At 51.9% G+C, this 21,916-nt stretch overlaps 1 protein-coding gene across 1 annotated transcript in view; it reads left to right on the top strand.

Moving 5' to 3' along the window:
- Positions 1-9,167: 9,167 nt before the first annotated feature.
- Positions 9,168-21,916, top strand: part of COL22A1 (collagen type XXII alpha 1 chain) — a 221,792-nt gene continuing 209,043 nt past the window's right edge. Inside the window, exon 1 of the mRNA XM_043483931.1 lies at positions 9,168-9,625. The gene's annotated coding sequence lies outside the window, so the exon portion shown is untranslated. The remainder of the gene's footprint in view (positions 9,626-21,916) is intronic.

The raw sequence follows: 21,916 nt of genomic DNA, 5'->3' as shown, positions 1-21,916 counted from the left end.
AGTCAGGCTTCCTGGCTAGTCTGGTGCTGACCCTGGGCCTTACCTATAACATGTACTCACTTAGCCCTGACCCTTGAGCGGGTGAGAATTGCAGGTACCTTGCTGGCTCAAGGTGGTAAAGCATCTGCCTACAGTGCGGGAGACCCGGGTTCGATCCCTGGGTCAGGAAGATCCCCTGGAGAAGGGCATGGCAACCCATTCCAGTACTCCTGCCTGGAAAATCCCATGGACGGAGGAGCCTGGTGGCCTACAGTCCATGGGGCCGCAAAGAGTCGGACGCGACCGAGCGACTTCACTTTCCTTACCTGAGAGCATGGGCAGGGCCGGGAAGGAGCACCAATCACTGAGTTGCATGGGTTACCCAGGGGTGTCTGAGTTTTCCTTGTACCCACAAGCATCTTCTCTTTCATCCTCAGGACCTCGCACATCCCACGTGCAGACCACTCTCCTGAGACTGTATGGCTCAATAGAGGACCATGACTAGCTTTTCTGAGCACCTACTAAGTGCGGGCACTTGTGGCTAATTTCACAGAGGGGATGTCATTTACGTGAGGGAACTACTGAAGCCTCGTAGTCACCCTCGGGCAATTTGCATGAACCCACGGGACGGGTGCCACAAGGCAGGACCTGGGAGATGGTGGGTGTTTCAGCCAAGGTTACGCAGCCGGGTGAGCGGCAGCACAAGGGTTCCGGGTGGTCTCCCCTCTCTGCCCCGTGTCCTTGAAGCGGGTGATACTGAGACTTTAAGGCGTCTCTCTGAGACCATGTATGGGTCCCCCTCACCAACCCCTGCAGACAGAAGGCGGCTTCTTCCAACCCTTTCCTTGTCCAGATAGCCTGAGGGTGGGGCGTGTCCCGCGGGCAAGCTCCAGTCCACTGCCGCTCTGTAAATATGTGTCTGTGCCTTTCTCACCGCCTGCAAAGGTGGGTGAGTGCAAAGCCAGACAGGGCCTGTGAACACAGGCAGTTTGTCAGCATAATTGATACTTCGAGGCCAGAGGCCCGGCTCAATGGATGCCTGCCGAGCAGATGGGCGAGGATGTGTAATCCCTATAATACAGGCAGGCGTGTAATTTAGGAAAGTGGATTTGTTTTTCTGGAACAACGGGGACAGATAATGCCACTCCACGCGGCCAAGACGGTCTCTGGAGAATTCAGACCCGCACCGCTTCTCTGGCCTGCATTTGGAACGCTTGCTCCGCAGGCATCCATCACCAGATGGCGGCCCTGTGAGTGCGCGCTCTGTCCTCGCTTGTCTCCCCTGCCCCCTCCCAGCTGCCCACAGGGGGACACAGACTGACCTCTGGGTGGCAGCGGGGCGTGGAGGAAGTCGTAAACCAGCTTCTGTTTCTCCTCTCTGCAGCGGGGACGATGGTGCCTCCTGAATCGTCACTCATTCAGCCACATCAGGCATCCTCGTGGAGCCCCTGTCTGCCCACTGTGGGCTGGGCGTAACCAGTTCTGACAGTGCCAAGCAGATAGTAGACGCTCCACACACGCACCTTCCAGACTTTTCCTTCTTTCCTAAAACTCCAGTTTATAAAGCAGCCTCCCGTCTCCAAACCCCCTCCCCCCCATCACTCTTGTCCTGTACAGAGTGACATCCCTACTTCTTTATTGGGCTCTAACATTGAAGCTATCCAAGAAAAATAAGTATCAGAAAATATGGCGTACACATCCTGTAAGCACCTGGGAGCATTTCTAGGACCCCTCCTGTCTGATTCACAAGCACAGGTGGAGGACAGAGTGAGACGTACATACAAAGATGTTTACTGTGGCATGTTGTCAGTGAATAAAGACTTGGGGATAGCCATCTATCCGTTGAGGAATCATGATGGAAATGACTGTTCTTCATTCACTAAGCTTAGTGAAATTTGCTCGCATGTGACGGCGTCTAGGGTGTGTGTGAAATGAAGGAACAGATGGAAAATCAAGGTGGCCGTGAGCAGAGTAAAGTCAGTCTAAAGAAAGTGACGCTGACAGGCGCCCAAGATGCAGGGTCAGACGGAAAAATAACTACACAATAGGGTGTGTGAGGGGCTTCCAGGTGACGCTAGTGGTAAAGAACCCCCACCCCCACCGCTGATGCAGGAGACACAGGTTCCAACCCTGGGTGGGGAAGATCCCCTGGAGGAGGGCATGGCCACCTACTCCAGTATCTTGCCTGGAGAATCCCATGGACAGAGGAGCCTGGTGGGCTACAGTCCCTGGGGTCGCAAAGAGTCGGACACGACTAAAGTGACTTAGCACACGTGCAGGGTTTGTAAAGAATATGTTCTCATTTTACAAAATAGAATGTAGAAAATATTGAGAAAGCTACAGAAGCATCTCTTCAATAAAGACTTTTGGAAAGAGAAAGGGAAAGCCTGCTTTTTACTTCCTCCAACTCTTCTCCTGCTTTATTCTCTCCCCCATTTAACAGTGCAGCACGGGTTTCTTACCTCGTAATGAGGTAAATCTCATTAAATTCCCTAAATCTCCACTTGAATGATTTTCCATCATTTGTTTCGTCCGATCCCCCAGCGTTGGACATTGTGACTGTTGCCCATCTTTCACTTTTGTGGACAGTGCTGGTCTGAACACTCTTGGGAACATATCTGTGCTGATGAGGAATGCATTCCGGGAAGTACAATCACTCCCATTTTTACTAATGTTCCTTCCAGTTGTCTTTGACCCACTGCACATGATTTAACTGATTTCACAATCAAGGAATGGTTCGACCTTTACTAGCTCTGACACAGAGCAAGTGACCCTCCGAAGCTCACTTGCCTCACCTGGAAAAGGGAAGTTTGTGGCTTGAGATGCTGCCAACCAACAGAGAAGATCCCTGGACGTGGGCAGTCATATCACCTGGGGTGCCCAGGAATCTTAGCAGGGGTCTTCACAGAAAGAAGGAGTTACTGATGTTGGTGTAACTGGCTCAATTTCTGAAACAGGGAAGCCTGGGAATGGGGTGTGAACCCAAGGGCAAGCAACTGACCCAGGACTTGCCTAGGTGGCTTTGGCAGGATCACACCGTGAGTGTGATGGCCCTGGTTGAAATCACCCTGAATGGGACACTGGGCAAGACCCAGGAAGAAGGAGGTTCTGAGTTGCCAGGAAACCAGCATTTGATTTCTCAGCAGATAACTGCGACCCACTTTTCAGAAATCAGAGCATTTTTGTGCTAAAAAGGGAAAATTTCAAGTCATATTTCAGGCTGGGATATGTAGAAGAAAAGCTTCTAGAAGAAGACCTAGATTCATAGGCAGGTGGACAACTCTGGCAGGATTCTCAGCCACCAAGCCTCTGTCTCATATCCACGAGAGCAGGCTGGCCCTGTCACCCTGCCAGTTGTGCTCAAAGTGACACACGTGTGTCTGGAAGTGTTTCTAGCACACAGGTACCTAACTCACGGCCATGGTGGCTGACGTCATTGCTGTTTAGTTGCTATTATTATCTGTTGTCTCTCCTGCAGAATTCCATGAACAGAGGAGCCTTGTGAGGCTCCGGTCTCTGGGGGTCACAAAGAGTCAGACATAGCTGAGCGACTAACACTTTCAATTTCATTGGAGATGTCAGGGCGTCTCAGGAGGAGACATCAGCCCAGGGACTAAGTCCCCTCACTCACCAGCTCCTCTCTGCTCTGGACCAGGTGCTGTCCTCATCAAAGGATGCAACAGAATTTCCTGCCCTCTTGGGTCTTGTTTCTGGCTGGGGAGACAAAGAGGAAACACTCAAACATAAAATACACTGTCAGAAAGTACGACAGACCTGTGCTTAGTCGCTCGGTCATGCCCAGCTCTTTGCAACCCCATGGGAGCCTGCCAGGCTCCTCTGGCCAGGGCAATTCTCCAGGCAAGAATACTGGAGTGGGTTGCCATGCCCTCCCCCAGGGGATCTTCCCAACCCAGGAATTGAATGCAGGTCTCTCTCATTGCAGGCAGATTCTTTACTGTCTGAGCCACCAGGAAGCCCGTGAGAACCACAAAGCCAAGTAGGGAGCAGGGACAGATGTGGAGCTGGTTTGCATTTTTTTTTTTTCAATTTATTATAGTCAGGACCCTTAACATGAGATCTACCCTCTTAACCAATTTTTAGGTGTGTAATACCATCCTGTGCGCATCACTGTAGAGACTAGAACTGACTTATCTTGCTCAAGGGAAACTTTGTACCCCATGAACAGGGCCTCTTCCTTCCTTCCTCCCCGAGATCACGACAACCACCATTCTGTGCCCTCCCTCTGTGCGTCTGACTAATCCAGGTGGGATCACACAGCGCCTGTCCTCCTGTAACCTGCCCGTTTCACCGAGTTGTCCCATATGGCAGGATTTCCTTCTTTTTCAAAGCAGAATGACACCCCCTCACATGTCCATACGGCACTGTCTTCATCCATCCGTCCACAGTGGACATTTCGGTTGTTCCGAAATAACCTTGGACATCATGCCCAATAAACGCAGATGCAGTGGGGAGGGGGCTTGCTGAGGAGGGGCCTCTGACCCCAGCCCTCTGTGGGGGAGCACTGCACGCCCAAGGTGGGCCCTCGTGGGAGGGAGGGCCGCCGAAGCCCCGAGTGCGCCGGGGGCGGGGGGGGGCCTCCAGGCGGGAGGGGAAGCAGGGAGGCCACTGGGGCTGGCTCTCTGGGACGAGTGTCCAGGGACAGAAGGTGGGGAGGACAGGGTCCTGGGCAGTTTGTGAAGGAACACGGCCTGGGGCCTTCAGAGCCGATTCTAAGCAGAAGGGGAAACCCACAGGAGCATTTCCAGCAAAGATAAAGAAACTGGATTCGATTTTCAAAGGATCCCCCTGGAGGCTGGTGGGTGGAGGGAGGGAGGAGGGTGCCCAGAATCCTTTCCAAACATGCCCCCCCCACGCCCTTCCAATCACGGCAATCTGGCCCCATTGCTTTTCTGCGCCGTTCATCCTGTCAATTGTATTTGATTTGTAACCTACAGCTGACCCCGTGAGAGTCATTTAGACCACCATTCCTTCATTCCTCCCCTCATTCATGCATTTCAGACATCGTTGGTACCTGTTACATGGCAAGCACCACGCTAGGCTTGGGGTCACAGCAGTGAACAAGAAGATGTATTACTGCCCTCATAGCTGCTGCTGCTGCTGCTAAGTCGCTTCAGTCATGTCTGACTCTCTGTGACCCCATAGATGGCAGCTCACCAGGCTCCCCCGTCCCTGGGATTCTCCAGACAAAAACACTGGAGTGGGTTGCCATTTCCTTCCCCAATGCATGAAAGTGAAAAGTGAAAATGAAGTCGCTCAGTCATGTCCAACTATTAGCGACCCCATGGACTGCAGCCTACCAGGCTCCTCCATCCACGGAATTTTCCAGGCAAGAATACTAGAGAGGGTCGCCAGTGCCTTCTCCGACCCTCATAGAGATTGAAGTAAAAAAGAAATGCAGGAAATACCCCAGTTTTTTTTTAACAGGAAGGAAAAGAATAACTACAAATTTCAATAAGTGCAGAAGTTTGATAAAAGGGCGTAGTGGGTCAGAATGACTTCTCCCAGTCTAACGTCCCTCTCTAACCCCTAGAACGTCAGCATGTGGTGGGATATCACTCTCGGGATTGTATTATGCTATGGGGCCTATTTGACAGTAATAGAGGGAGCTTATTGAGATTGTCTGGGGGAGCTTCCTAATCCCATGAGCTTCTGAAATCAGCCAAACTTTCTCTGGCTGGTGGCAGAAGAAGGCAGAAAGAGACATGAGAGTTGTGCTCCCACTGAGCTGGCCCAGGAAGAAACAGACGGCTGATGGAGAGTGCTGACCTCTCAAAGGGATGCTGGGGCCACGCTCGGCGCTGACAGGGAGCCAAAAAACAGGGATCTCTGTGCCGCAAGCCAGCAAGGCACCACAGCCAGCAACCCCAATGAGCTCGGCAGCCGACTCTTCCCCAGAAATTTCAGAAGGAAATGCGGCCTGCAGCACCTGAAGTGCAGCTCTGAGAAGCTCTGCATAGGTGATCCCGTGATGTTTCCACCCAGAAATGTGATCCATGACTGGCAGTCACCTTAAAGTTATTCCATATGTTTACCCATGGCGTTAATTATCACCATGATGGAATGGGCGGAAGAAATGAGAAGGAAATAAGTCACAGGGGACATTTTCTAACTCTTTGTCTAATGGATATCCATATACTTTTGTATGCGTAATGATGTGTGTTGTGTCTGACTCTTTACAACCCCATGGACTGTAGCCCACCAGGCTCCTCTGTCCATGGGATTCTCCAGGCAAGAGTACTGGAGTGGGTGGCCATGCCCTCCTCCAGGGGATCTTCCCGACCCAGGGATCGAGTCCAGGTCTCCTGCATTGCAGGCAGATTCTTTACTGTCTGAGCCATCAGGAAGCCCATGAGTAATGATACCCATGCATATTTTCTATTTCTGTTGAACACATCTTGAAAATGTGAGCAGCTTGGCATCAGAGTTGGACTCAGCAGAGAAAGAGTCCAGAAGGGAAGGAGGCGAGACAGAGCTTTCTGGAATTGTCTTTGCAGAGCCCTCTGCTCACTTCTCCAGGCTCTCAGCCTCCCTTCGGAGAGATGGAGAACAGAACAAGTACTAGTGTCCATTTCTCAGAGGAAGGGCATGACCTTGTGAACCCACGGATCCGTTTTTGTGAAGAGGTTTGGTTTGGAAGATCAGCAGCGAGGAGGGGCTGGAAGGCAGTGCCAAGGATGCCCAGGCTCCAGCCTCCTCTCTGGGCCTCGGGGTGCTCAGGTGGGAAGGGAGATAGAAGTGGAGGCCGCTGGTCTCTGGGGGTTTGTCCAGCCTGCAGAGGCCTTCATCCTGGTCTAACAGTGGCAGCAGGGATTTCCCTGGCAGTCCAATGATTCACATTACATGCTTCCATAGCAGGGGCAAGGGTTCAATCCCTGGTCAGGGAACTAAAATCCCATATGCTGCTAGGCGCTACAAAAAAATAAAAGGTTACAATTGCATTTGATAAAAATTAAAAAACAAAGTAATTAAAAAAAAAAAAAAACATTGGCAGCAGCAGAAGGGAAGATGGGAGATTGAGGGCTAGGTTGTGTGGTGGGGGCTGTGGGCTCTGGCCACAGTTGGTGGTCAGGACACACTCATCACGGCGAGGCCTGGGGCAGGGGTAGGGGGAGAGCCCTGGGCGCCAGGACCACTGCAGGGCAGGGTCCCAGAGACAGTCCCAGGGGTGGGAGGGGCCCTCTGTCCCATGAGCCAGACCTCCCTCACTAGGTCTCAGGGGTCTTCAGAGGGGAGAGGTTGTTCGGGGGACCCCGCTGGGGTTGCCCCTCAAATGTGCAAGCTCGTTTTCACCATGGGGCTTGGCACTAGCTATTCTAGGAGCGTGCTCTCTCTGATCTTGGATGGTTTCCCAGCTCACCTCCCTGCCGTGGCCCATGGGCTCTAGAAAGCCCCCCACTGGCCAAACCCCTGCCCCCCAAGCACTCCAGACACTCCTGATCATCAGGCTTGAGTCCACGCTCTTCTCAGGCCTCCCCAGCTCCATCAGTCACCTGGGCCCTGCTCCCCTCTCTAGCCTGGCCCCTGGCCACAGCCCGCCATGAACGCCAGGCCACAAGGGGCCCTCAACTCCAAGCTCAAGTCCTTCACTGCCTGGACAGCCTCTTATGCCCTAGTGACCTCTGGGCACCCTGCGAGCCTTGACCCTGGGTGCCCTCCTTCACCAGGCAGAGTAGAGGTGCTCTCATCTCTAGTCATGGTCTCCTGGTACTGATTCTGGAGCCCAGCTCCCTCCCCATTCACTCTCTAATTCATTTTCTTCTCTGTGTCCTTCACAGCACGTAGGACAACCTGGTCATTCAATGTGGTGGGCTGCATCCTTGTTTTCTGTCTCCCTGTGATGATGGACACAGGCAACCTGCCCCTCCTGACCGGGCTCACCATGATGCCTGGCACCTGGGCCCGTGACGCCTGTGTGTTAAGTGACTGGGCCCTCTAGTCCTTTCACGCAGGTGTGATGACTCTCTTCCTAGCCTCCCTACCCTGCCTGTGACTCTGATAACCAGGGCGCCCATCTCAGTTCCTTGCCATCTCATGCCAGGACAGCGCCCTCCCCGCCCCCAGCATGCCTCCTGTGTTCCATCTACCTGGCACCTGACACTCTGCCTGGTACCTGGTGGGTCCCCGGTCACCACACGTGGAATGAACTGCCACAGGGACAAAGAGAAACGAGGAGGAGAGGAAGGAAGCGGTTGGATGGCTGAGAATTCCCTGGGTCACAGATGAGCCCCACTTTGTCTGTTTATTAAATCCCTGCTGCCGAGCAGGAGGCCAAATAAAGACACCCCCGAGTTTGGGAGTCTGATTTGGGTCGAGTGGGGCTGAGGGAGGTCATTCAAATTAAGCCATGTTCTCATCTAGTTCAAAATACCCATGCCTGGCCCATTTTTAGGAACAGAGGTCAGCAAGAAAAAGTAGAAGAGCCCCTGGGGCCAGCACCTGTTCACTCTCTTCTTTTGGAGGCTGGGCAGCCCTTGAGGAAGGAAAGTGTGCTCCTCACACCCACCTGGTCCCGCCCCCCCCCCTCCTGGGGGACCCCGGCGGGCGGATGACAATGGCTCTCCCTGAACCTTCCTAGTCCTCATCTCAAAATGAGGACATCAACCCACCCCTCTCCCAGGATGTGCTGAGAGCCGGGAGACGGGCCACCTGTAGTGAGAGGCAGGCAGGTGCTGGGCCAGGAGAGGGGCTCACAGAGCGCGGCAAAAGCGAAGCCCCCACTCCCGGCCCCCTGCCCCCCCAAACTTGCAGGCAGCTGCTGCCTAGCGAGGGGGCTATTTCAGACCAGGCTCTAAAAGGGACCGAAATACCCGCTGAAGTCTATAATTGGACGAGAGTTGTCAGGCCCTGTCCGGGGCTTCTGAGCGACTCCTCTTTGCCGCCTGGAGCCCGACGCTGTTCCTGCTGCCCTGACCCATCCCCAGCCTCCTGCCCCCCAACCCCGCCCCACCGCGACCCCCAGAGGGACACCCCATCCCCCCTCTGCTCTTTCTTCCGGGAGCCTCCCGCCCCTCCCGCCCCTGGCACTCCAGGGGACCTGGCAACTACTTCTCCGCTAGCCCCACCCCCGCCCTCCTCGCCCCGCCCCTCCCCGCCCGCTGCCCACCTCGCCCCGCCCGCCGCCCTCCTCGCCCCGCCCACCGCCGGGCCCCGCCCTCCGCGCTCCGGGCTGGGGATCCCACCGCTCCGGTTGCTTCGCCCCTGGGGGGACCCGAGTAGCTTTGTTCTTGGGCAGCAGCTGGACTGGCTGCCGCTGCTGCATTTTTTTTTTTTTCTTTCCAAAGGAGGTGTCTCCTGTTTCCTTATTTTTCTGTTTCTCACAAACTTTCTGTTTTATCCTCTAAGTGCCAAGCCTCACCTTTTTTTACGGTATTTATTTAGTTAGTGGTCGGATAACTAGCTCTCTCTCCGGACCCCCGGCCGGGGCCAGGGCGCCAGAGCTATTACAGGTCTAACCTAGGGAATCAGTTTGCTAGATTGGGGGGAGGGTGGGCGGGGTCGCTGGCAGGTGACACCCCCCGCCCCGGAGGGGGCTGCCTGGGGCCCGCGGCTTCTCCAAACTCGCCTCTTCTGGATCCGCCTGGACTGGGACTCTGGCCGGCATCCCCCTGAGCCTCGCCGCTGCCAGGTAAGGCCGGCTTCTCTTCTCTGCTCGGGGCTGCCGGGGGTCACAGGGCCTCAGGCTTCCCCCATCTCCCCGTGACCAGCAGGGGAGCGTCCTGGGGGCGTGAGCCCCGGAGGCAAGGCCCTCTCCTCCCTGGGATTTAGCTCCTTCTGGGGAGCCAGCACACTGATCTCCTCAGGCAATGACCTCCGTCCTGACAGGTGGGCCGTTGCTGGGCCCAGGTTCAGAGTGGGATGGAGCAAAGTCAGTGAGAAACACCTGTTTGATTCTAGCCGAGCGGCCCTGGGAGACACGAGCACAGGGTGGCTGACGCCTGGCAGCCTGTCAGATGTGGGTTGGTTTCTGAGTTGCTACTTTTGAGTTGTTGAGACATCCTAGCTTCTTTCAACTTTCCAATAAGAAATTTGGAGCAGGAGCCAGAAAGATTAAAAAAAAAAAAAAGACAAACAAAAGATCACAAAGAGAGTGAAGTGGGGAAGAATAGCGTCCCTTTGGTTTTGCATTCAGTGTCCAGGAGCTTTTTGCCTGTTGGTCTCAGCTGACAACATCTCTTTCCTATCTGAGCAGTGTGTCTCCCTCTCCCAACTTTCTCTGGCCCAGGAAGGTGTTTTTGTCCCCTTTCTGCAAAGCCAGTCTCTGCAGCAGACCTGAGCTGCTTGTCCCAGGTTATAAAGTGTAATTGGAATTAGTCACATTTTTGGAAAAATGTGCCCTCCCTTCTTCCCACTCAAGTCCAGACTCAGAGATGACAGACAGGGGAGAGGCTTATCAGGCATGCCCTGAAGGGGGCGACCCCCCGGCCCCTCCCCAGAACATCATTCCATTATTTGTCATCTTCCAGCACCTTGTGCAGCACCCCTGTTGGAACACAGGTCATTCCAGCCCCGTCTGTCTGTGTCTCCTTGAGGATATACAGCCGGCAACATCCGAGGAAGCCAGACTTGTGCTGTGAGAGCCCCTGGTGATGGGCTGCATCTTCAGACCCTTCTAGTTTATTTCACCGAGTTGTTCTGGGGAAGTTCTAAAGCCCAGAGCTTCTGTGTTGCTTGCGGCTGGGCTGAGTGGGGTGTGCTGTCTGGTTGGCACCGATGCTGGTGAAGGGCAGGAGCCTTGCTGCTCATCTGGCCTCCTGGTCTTAACTCCGTTGCTCTCTCTGGCTGCCGTGAGCTGGAGGAGCTGTGCCCAGGGAGGTTTGGGTTCCTTATCTGCCAAGTGGACATGATGAAAGCACGCAGGGAGAACTCTGAGAGTGCCCGGGACCTCTTCGGCATGTGGTGTATCTAAGTTAGCTTCTGCTTCACAGACTCAGGGAGGGGGTGGCATCAGTGATTGTATCCCCAACCCATCCTGCATCTACTTGTCTCTCTGCTGCTCAGGGGCCAACTGCGTGATTTGGAGGAAATTGTCATCTTGTGTCCGTTGGGTGTGTCTGTCAAGAGGCTGGAAGGGCTGAGGGGTTCCTTTCCTGGGGATCCAGAAGTGACTCTGGGGATCCATGGGGCCTTGAAGGGGCTTCCAAGGTGGTACTAATGGTAAAAAAATCCACCTGCCATAGCAGGAGACACAAGAGACTCGGGTTGGATCCCTGGGTTGGAAAGATCCACTGGAGTACGAAATGGCAACCCGCTCCAGTATGCTTGCCTGGAAAATCCCATGGACAGAGAAGCCTGGTGGGCTACAGTCCCTGGGGTAAAAAAGAGTCAGACACAACTGACTGTCGGAGCACATGCACACCTCCCTGGGGCCTTGAAAATGTTGGGAGCAGAAATTTGTAACTTTTTTTTTCCTGGAGCTTCTTCAAAGTTTCATCAGATTCTCAAGTTTTTTCATATTGACAAAACGGTTAAGGAAGTGGCGCACAGGCTGATCCAGCCCACAGACAGTCTTAATGCTTCTTAGGTGCATTTTGCATTTGTTTGAATTACTTTTCAACATGAACTGATCAGGAGATTTCTTGTACACATCTCAATTTCTGGCTTCTCTTGAGAAATGAGAAGATTGGACAGCCTTTGCTTGTGTCCCAGGGAGGCCGTCCATGTGGCCACCCACCAGCCAGGCAGATGCCCCCTGATCATCCACGGTCATTGGTGTGACCAGCAGGGGGCTTGACCCCTCTGGACTGGCAGGTCTGGGTTATCTCTCTCCCTCTGATTTTATTCTAAGAGGGTTGCAGATAAGCGGAGTCACTTTCAGAGGAGAGAACGCAGGCTGCCCTGGGAACAGAGCTGTGGACTATAAGAAAGAGCCTCTGGTGTGGAGGAATGAAGACCCGTGGCCAAAGGAATCTGGGGGATGCCGTGGAGAAGAGACAGCTGACCCACTCTCTTGGTCCCCAGAGGGTGGAAGCAGGAGAACCGGTGGATGAAATTTCACTGGACGCTGGATTTCTGTCCAGTGGGAAGGAAGATCGGGTCAGAGACAGGAGGGGTCCCCTGGATCCACTCACTGGGGGACGCGGCTCCAAAGCTGGGGGTATTTAAACAGAGATTGGATGGCCATTTCACAGGGCCGGCAGGGGTGCTGATCTGAATGTTGATGGCCAGGTGAACATTTAAGGTCTTCTCCCAGCTTGAGGTTCTGCACTTCCTAAGTGCTTCCTTTCCACCCCTAAAATTCTGCTCATCCACTCTGGCCCCCTGCTCTTCTTCCTTCAGTGCTGCTGCTGATGGAGGCCAGCAGGGGTGTGTGGTCACTCGCGTCAGGACTGTGAACTCTCTGTGGGTCATTTGTTTCTCGGTTTTTGTGAACAAGAAATGGAAGGTGAGAGTCTGAATGGCTCACCTCAGGACAGGTAGAGGGAATACAAGAGCCAAGATTCAAAGGCACATCTGGGGATCAAAGCCCTTATCAACCAACAGAAGGAGCTACCGTTACAGATGAAGGCAGCTGAGGAAAGACAGAATGAGAAAGGGCCACGGGGACCTTCGGCGTGGGAAAGGTCCCTGAGGATTTCCTAGCCCATCTTCCTACTCAGGAGTGGGAGACATGGTGGCTTGCCTGACAAAAACAACTTTAATCATTTTTATTAAACAAAATGAAGTAAATATTTTATTAATAAAAATCCAGTGACAGCAGAAATCAAGGAAGATATATCTGGTAAGATGAGAAGAGTACAGTTGCCCCATTTTACAGATGAAGGAACAGAGTCCAGGAGAATGTGAGTGACTTGACTGTTTTGTATTTAGAGACAGAGATGGGTCTCAAATGCATGTCTACTGAGAGATACCTGCGCATAGAGGGCTTGCCCTTGGTCTTCCTGCTCATTGTGCATGAGTGTGCACGCGTGTGCACGCGTGTGTGTGTGTGTGTGCATGTGTGTGAGTCAAGGCCAGGCGGCCACACTGACCTCTCCTCCTTGCACTTTGCAGTGAGTAAGTGAACAAATGTCCACAGGAATTGCAATGTTGAATGAGTGAATGACATGTACCACTCCTCAGCCTTATGATTTGGCAAAATTGGTCACTTTCTTTGTGGTTAGTAAGCACCATTTTTTATCGCTTCTTTGAATCCCTTCTGTGGATGCACCCTCCATTCCCACTTGCTGCCTCAGCGAGCATCTTTCTGCACGTGACTTCTGCCCCTCATAATGCCATCCCTGAGATTATTCCTAAAGAATAGGCATTCTGGGTCAAAGGGCATTTTAATGGCTCTCAGGAGGTTTTGGGGCTGAGCCTTCATGAGAAGCCGAAAGCTGGGTAACACTGTTGCCTGAACAGAGGGAAGTCTCGGCCGAGATCCAGGGAATGCGCCGATCAGCCTGCCCGCTGTGGTCGTGGAGCCTGTCAGAACCCACTGGTGACAAACCCCATCTGATGGGGTTAAGTTCTCATCTGCTGTCCGCCTACCTTAGCTTGGACACTCCCAGTTACTGGGCGCTCACTACTTCTAGCTAATTCTGCCTAAGTTCTGATAGAGATGAGAATATCATTTTAATTTTTTAAAGTTGGGTTCATAATACAGTTTTGGGGAAAAAAAAAAAAGCAATTTGCACATCCTTTTTGGTTGGAGCTCTCTAAAGAGAAGACTTTCTTTTAACTGCATCCTGACAGGAGCCAGTTGGAACTGGCCTTGACTGCCTGGCAGCCAAGTGGCTGAAGCCAGAGTGTGCTGTATACAAACAAGAAAAGGCAAACTGAGCTCAACAATACAGTCAACAAAATCTCACTTGAAAATCAAGCAGTGCTGCAAGCTTCTTTGGGGTGATAGATTCATGACCACGCAGGGCTTTATCAAATAGCCATTCCTTTAACAGGCTGTTTCATCTGAAGACTGTGAGATGACCATCAAAGCCACCTTGCCCCATCTCCTTATCCTGTGCCTGACCCATCTCTGTCCCAGCCTTTGCCCACCTCCTCCTGTCCTACTCCCAGGGGCAGGGGAACTGCCATCTTCCAAGGGGAACCAGTGGTTTGTTAGTGGATATCTCGTTAAAATGAAGGCTTTCTCCCTGCCACTCTGTCTGTCAGCCCTTACTTCATGATTTTGGCGGTACTTAGAATAATTAAAGGGGATTTCTCTGGCAGTCCAGTGGTTCAGACTCTGTGCTTCCAATGCAAGGGGTTAGGTTCCATCCCTGTTCAGGGAACTAAGATCCCACATGCCATGCGGTGTGGCCCAAGAAAAAAATCAAAAAGAAAAAAAGTAGAATAATTGAAATCTCCTTTCCCATGACATTTTTTCGGACCTCTGTAAAGACAAACTAGTGTGACCCTGAGCCTGAGATTGGACCCCAATTGGTCCCAGGCTGTATAATCTGCATTCTCCCATCACTCCTGGGGACCAATTATGCTGCTACCCGCTGTGCAGACGGACGGCCTGTCCATCCCAGGCTTACAGATGTTTAGTCCCACAGTAAGTAAGAGGCAGAGCTGGGACTCAAACCCATGTCTTCGGGCAGAATCCATGGCCTGAACCAAAATTCCGATCTGCCTTAAGTGTGTAAGGTAAATGTATAGACTTCATCCAATGAGGCATACATACCATATGGACAATCTTTGTTCTTTTTAGAAAATATTTTTCATTAGAATGTCTTAAATTATGAAAGCATGTTTTTTAGCATTTAAATACATGAATGTTTATTTTTTTATTAGTGTACAGTTGCTTTACCCTTGAAAGTGTATTTTCACAAGGGCAAAGATACTGACAATGCCCCTGTGTCTTCATCTCCCCAGCTTATCATATAGTAACATTCTGACAAATACCCTTTCAGAATCTTACCCAAACATACACATCAATCAAAAATCCAACATTTGAACAGACTACTACAACAAGTTTACCTACCACTGTGTCTGGCTCATAGGAGGGGCTCTGTTAATAACTGAAAGGTTGAATTGTCTGTTTGCCTGGTCTAATGGCTCCTCTGAGGCCGCTGGGCTGTGGGGCAACAGTCTCCATTGGCCTTCAGCAAAATGGACGGGCAGGAGAAGACCCTGGATGGCATGTTTGCAGGTCTCTGAGGAAACACCTAATGCAGCTCAGCTTTTTCTCTTGCTCCTGAGTTGCTGTGGGAGAGTCCGCATGGGCTTTCCTTGCATCTCGGTCCCCCCCGCCCTCCCGGCGTTCCTCACCCCCAGCCTCCCATGCTGCCGACAGCTTCACATCCTCAACTTCTGTAATCGCCTGAGGGCTGGTCTGTTTCTGCCTCTTGCCAATGAGATCCTGGAGTTCATGGGTTTTGTGTTTCTTATCTCTGAACTACTAGTGTCTGCACAATGGTGGGCAGAGTAAGGAACTCGATAAATCTTTGTGGAAGGAAGGAATTTCCAAATGGTGATAATCAAGTGCCTGGCACATAGTATCCGATTAATAAAATTACAGCTTGGTTTAAATCACAAATAAGGGAGTGAGATATCAAGATTGGAAAAGTGGTACCGATATTTGCAGTGTCTGGCACAGCGTTTCACATACAAACATGCATGGCAGATGCTAGTCCTTCCCCATCAGCGGTGGCATGGTCGGTGGCGGGGGTGGGGGCGTGGGTTGAGCTTTGAGTGATGACCAGGCAGCTCTGGACCTTAGGCATTGCTGGGGGTCCCACTGAGCCCTAGGGGCTTGGATTCATGGGCCGGGCTGTGTTGGTGGGTGTAAGTCTGGCTTGGGTCTGAATTTGGCCCTTCTCTTTCTTGGCTGTCTGTGTGGTCCAGGGCCATTTAGAGCATTTCTACCGGAGCCAAGGGGATGAACTCAGAAAACATGGTGAGGGACAGCTCAGGGCCCAGAAATCTCTGGTCAGTGAGTAGATCTGACATCCTTAATGCCTGGTAGGTCAACTTGCTAGAAAGTTTAGAAGGTCGTACAGGCCCCAGGATTCCCTGTTAGCCACACCAGCCTGTTCTTATGCTGGAAAAGAAAGTCCTCACCACCTGATCACCCCTCCCTCAGACGATGCCCTGGCCGCAGAGCGCATATTGAATGTACTGTGCTAAGTCAGTCACGTCTGAATCTCTGCAACCCTGTGGACTGTAGCCCACCAGGCTCTCTGTCCATGGGAATTCTCCAGACAAGAGAGTGGGTTGCCATGCCCTCCTCCAGGGGATCTTTCCAACCCAAGGATCGAACCCAGGTCTCCCACATTGCAGGCGGATTCTTTACTGTCTGAGCTACCGGGGAAGCCCAAGAATACTGGAGTGGGTAGCCTATCTCTTCTCCAGGGGAACTTCCTGACCCAGGAATCCAACCAGGGTCTCCAGCATTACATACTGAATACAAATACCTATATCTCTTTCCTCTTTGGTTGGTCATTTCCTGAGAGCCCTGCCCCCAGGTCTCTGCCCTGAGGGTTGATGCTCTGAATGCCTGCTGCGGGTCAGATGTGCTTGGGGCATCAAGGGGCAGATACCCCAGTGCCCTGAGGCCAAGTTGCCCCCGGTGTGTTCAGGTGGGGGTTCCTAGCCAACCACTCACCATGCAGCAGTACTTACTAGAACACAGACCATTGGCATTTTGTGTTTACATACTCCCCCCAGGGAATTTTTGCAAAATACTGGAGGGAGTTAGTAATCACTTTATGTAGGAGAAGAGACCTAGAGCCTTAGGTGACCTGTCCAGGGTCAAGTGGCCAGATAAGAGCAGAAGCCTCTTTCCTTTATGCTCCCCCCACTGTCTCCTCCCCGCCCCTCCCTTCCCTTCTCTGTGTCAGCGTGTTTTCTGTTAAGGTTGGGCTTTCACATCCGACTTCTGAGAGGGTAAACGCCGAGTCTTGGAGGAAAGTGGAGTATTCCCCAAACTATTTTTATCTGTTTTTATTTTTTTAATTGGAGTATGATTGCATCTCAATGTTGTATTAGTTTCTGCTGCGCAATAAAATGGATCAGCCGCACAGACATATCCCCTCCCCCTTGAGCGTCCCCCTACCCCACCCCTCCTAGGTCATCACAGAGCAAGCACCAGCTGAGCTGCCCGCACCATGCAGAAGCTTGCCCTTAGCTATGTACTTTACCCGTGGTAGTGCCTATGCGTCACTGCTCCTCTCTCAGTTCGCTCCACACTCTCCTTCCCCCGCAGTGTCCACACGTCCGTTCCCTGTGTCTGTGTCTGTCTTCCTGCGCTGCAAACGGGTTCATCAGTGCCATTTTCTAGATTCCACATATACGCATTAATATATGGCATTTGCTTTTCTCTTTCTGACTTTCTTCACTCTGTTCATCCACATTGCTGCAACTGACCCACACTATTTTGAATGCATTGTTCCTCTTTGGGGCTGTCTTCCTACCATGTACAGTCCCGGAGGCAGGAACTCTGCCTGATTTATCTCCATTGCTGAAGCTCTGGTGTGGGCTTGGGTGGGAGTGGGGAGGGTACCGGGCCTGCGGTGTGAGTGAGTGCCTGTGTGGGTGAGTGGTCGGTGGTGATGAGGTGGGGACGGAGGGAGGGGTGCAGAAATGCGTGACTCCCTGGTGGAGGGCGGGCGAGAGAGCCAACTGGTGAAACAGTGAGTGAGAGGCAAGCCCGCGGGTGGATGGGTACACGAGGGCCTTGGGATGCATTGACGTCACCATGTGTTGATCGGCCACGTGTGGACAGTTCTCAGGTGAAAAGGAAGGAAAGAGGATGGGGTGGCAAGGTTCAGTCCTCAGAACCTTTCAAGAGCCTCTTCTCTGTCGCTCCTGCGAATCCTCCCACCGAGAAATGCTCAGACTGGGTTTGAAAAGCCTGACTTCACTGGACATAGCAAAGCACAGAGGTGATGAGCTGAGCCCCTCCCACTGCCCCACTCCCAAAGGGGAGAAATTCTGGGCGCTTCCTCTCCGCTTGGTCCTGGAGTCCCCGCACAGTGATGCCAAAGCAGCGGGTCCTTTGAACAATGAGCCGGGGCCCTGGGTCACGCTGGCCACGGACCTCCCTGGTCCCACTGTGTCAGGCACATTTGTGCATTGATTCTCTGAGAAGGCAACTCACCCCTTGGGCTCTCTGTTCCTAGTTCCTTCCCAGGCATCCCTGCCCCCACCCCCTCCACCTACTCACACCTGCAGAGCAGTGGGCCGTGGAGATCTGAGACGCTCTCTTAGAAAAAAAGAAACGCCCTTCGGGACGAGACACAGACAGTAGCTCCTGTGCCCATAAGCCACGTGCTTGCTCTGTTCTCAGGACATAGAAGTTTTAAGATTATATCTTTCAGTATTTTTTTCAAAAAAATAAAAGAGAATGTGCTTTTATTATCTAAGTCAATATAGAGTTAAGTTAGTGGAGAACTCTACCGTTGTTATGCTGATACATGGAGCGCCTGCTCTCTGCCTGCCACCCTCCAGGCGCTGAGACAGGACCCTAAGTCCAAGGAGCTCCATGGAAAAGACAGACCAATACGTTGTTGTGTTTAGTCACTTAGTTGTGTCCAACTCTTTGCAACCCCATGGATTGTAGCCCGCCAGGCTCCTCTGTCCGTGGGGATTCTCCAGGCAAGAATACTGCAGTGGATTGCCATGCTCTCCTGCGGAGACCTTCCCAACCCAGGGATTGCACCCAGGCCTCCCGCCTTGCAGGCAGGTTCTTTACTGTCTGAGCCACCAGAGAAGCCCAGGAATGCTGGAGTGGGGAGCCTGTCCCTTCTCCAGGGGCTCTTCCTGACCCAGGAAGAAGAAGGAGAAAAAGATCACAGGGAATAAGATAAAAGAACATAAACACTAGATGAGGGGATGGGATGAGTCAAAGCTGCCTGAGCTCACCTCTGCCCACCCACAGAGGCCTGGCCAGAGGGGAAATGCCTTAAGTTCAGCTCAGTCACTCCTTAGGCTCATGGATTGATGGGCCAAGAGAGACAGAGAGAGAGAGAGAGACAGCTATGCTGGAGCCCATCACAATACAACCTGAAATCAACCCTGAATATTCATTGGAAGGACTGATGCCGAAGCTGAAACTCCAATACTTTGGCCACCTGACGTGAAGAGCTGACTCACTGGAAAAGACCTTGATGGTGGGAAAGCCTGAAGGCAAAAGGAGAAGGGGGTAACAGAGGATGAGATGGTTGGATGGCATCTCATGGACATGCTCAATGGACATGAGTTTGAGCAAACTCTGGGAGATAGTGAAGGACAGGGAAGCCTGGCGTGCTGCAGTCCATGGGGTCACAAAGAGTCAGACCCAAATGCGCTACTGAACAGTGACAACACACTACAATATCAGCTTCCCACTTGACAGGATTCAGAAGATAAGTAGGTCAGTTTTAATATTGTTTGTGAGATGATAAAACAATATCACCCCGGGGCCTGGGGGAGCCTGAAGAAGGTAGTGACACTCTCTTCGTGGGAAATCAGGGAAGCCTTCACAGAGGAGAAGACGCATCCTAGGGGTTTTGAAGGATGAGTAGGAGTCTGCCTGGCAAGGAGAAGACTGTTATCATCTCAGAGGTAACGACGGAGGCAGTAGCAAAGGGTTAGGGCAATGGTGGGGTATTAGAGAAAGAGAGGAAAGTCGCCGAGGCTGGAGAAAAAGGCTCATGAGGAGTCGGTGGGGACCATGAACCTGGACAAGGAGATGGGGACCAGATTGAGGAAGGCCGGAAGGAGAAGGCTTTCTGCTGGGGATGATGTGAACAGACCTGAACAGACCTGTGTGCTCCAGGACACATCTGTGCCCAAGGCCCTTTACAGACTCACAGAGCTTAACCCACAGGGTTACAACCTGCTTCAGATGTCGGAGTCTCACCCTCAGAAGGAGAAGTGTCTTCAGAGACTCTGGGGTCCTGGGTGCCCCCAGGGCTGAGCCAGGAGCTTGGGTGCTAAACTACAGCATCTCTTAAAGTAGGGGCTCCAAGCGAGGGCTTGATCCTCCCTTCAGCTTCCTCACCCGAAGACGGTTAACATCTCTCAGACACCTTCCTGCTCCTAGAGTGCAGGATTCTGAGATGTTCTTAGTGCCTTGTGAGGTTGCCAGCACCTGGTTACTGGGGGCACTCAGGCTTAGGTGGAGGCATGAGAGGGGCTAGAGTGGATTCAGTTCAGTCCAGTTCAGTCGCTCAGTCGTGTCTCTTTGCGACTCCATGGACTGCAGCATGCCAGGCCTTCCTGTCCATCACCAACTCCCGGACTTTACTCAAACTCATGTCCATTGAGTCAGTGACGCCATCCAACCATCTCATCCTCTGTCACCCCCTTCTCCTCCCACCTTCAATCTTTCCCAGCATCAGGGTCTTTTCCAATGAGTCAGTTCTTCACATCAGGTGGCCAAAGTATTGGAGTTTCAGCTTCAACATCAGTCCTTCCAGTGAATATTCAGGACTGATTTCCTTTAGGATGGACTGGTTGGATCTCCTTGCAGTCCAAGGGACTCTCAAGAGTCTTCTCCAACACTACAGTTCAAAAGCATCAATTCTTTGGTGCTCAGCTTTCTTTATTGTCCAACTCTCACATCCATACATGACTACTGGAAAAACCATAGCCTTGACTAGACGGACCTTTGTTGGCAAAGTAATGTCTCTGCTTTTTAATATGCCCATCTAGGTTGGTCATAACTTTTCTTCCAAGGAGTAAGTGTCTTTTAATTTCATGGCTGCAGTCACCATCTGCAGTGATTTTGGAGCCCCCCAAAATAAAGTCAGCCACTGTTTCCACTGTTTCCCCATCTATTTGCCATGATCTTAGTTTTCTGAATGTTGAACTTTAAGCCAACTTTTTCACTCTCCTCTTTCACTTTCATCAAGAGGCTCTTTAGTTCTTCTTTGCTTTCTTCCATAAGGGTAGTGTCATCTGCATATCTGAAGTTACTGATATTTCTCCTGGCAATCTTGATTCCAGCTTGTGCTTCATCCAGCCCAGCATTTCTCATGATGTACTCTGCATATAAGTTAAATAAGCAGGGTGACAATACTTGACAATACAGCCTTGACATACTCCTTTTCCTATTTGGAACCAGTCTGTTGTTCCATTTCCAGTTCTAACTGTTGCTTCCTAACCCACATACAGATTTCTCAGGAGGCAGGTCAGGTGGTCTGACATTCCCATCTCTTTCAGAATTTTCCACAGTTTGTTGTGATCCACACAGTCAAAGGCTTTGGCATAGTCAATAAAGCAGAAATAGATGTTTTTCTGGAACTCTCTTGCTTTTTCGATGATCCAGCAGACGTTGGCAATTTGATCTCTGGTTCCTCTGCCTCAAGCATGGGGCAATGGGGGAGTTTGGAGTGGACCACTCTCTCAGACAGAGGTCTTATATGGTGGTACAGAAGGTACTGGCAACTTGAAACAAGTGCTAAGAAGGGCTCCCTGGTAACAACAACTTCCTTCAATTGAGTGCTCGTAGTCTTTTTGTTTTTTTAATTGACTGGCAACCAGGCATTGTGGTAGGGACCCTAATCCTTCCCATAAGCTGGTGGGGTAGGCTAATCCCCTTGTTACCGACGAGGCGCAGAAGCTTAGACAGTAGCTGAGATCATGCAGCAAACCCGACAGGTGCTGGACCCGGGAACCAAACTCCAGTCTGTCTGGCCCATGGCCCGTGGCTCTCCGTCGACTGTCAATCTCAGCTCTCACTGCTTATGGCTCCTCACTGTCCTTCCCCCCCAAAATGGGGACTCTACTGGGTCGGCACCTCCCAAATCAGAGTGGGTGCTGCAGCACTATTTATATGCATTGCTTCATCAGACCAGATGCTACTCAAAATAAGTTAAACAGAAATATCTCTCTGTGTCCTCAGGACCCTGTAATCTGAGATACTCTCTTGTGAAATGAACTGCGACAGTCTATTTGGGGTGGGGCGGTGGAGAGAGAAAATAACAAAATCAAGAAGAATTCAGTACTGAACATGAAAGAAAGAAGAACGAGGTTACGACAGCTCTCGGATGTTTGCATAGACTCACAGAAC

The sequence above is a fragment of the Cervus canadensis genome, chromosome 12 (genome assembly GCF_019320065.1).
Source record: "Cervus canadensis isolate Bull #8, Minnesota chromosome 12, ASM1932006v1, whole genome shotgun sequence".
Lineage (NCBI taxonomy): Eukaryota > Metazoa > Chordata > Mammalia > Artiodactyla > Cervidae > Cervus > Cervus canadensis.
The sequence above is the reverse complement of the archived record's forward strand: the minus strand, read 5'-3'. Positions and strand labels throughout refer to the sequence as shown.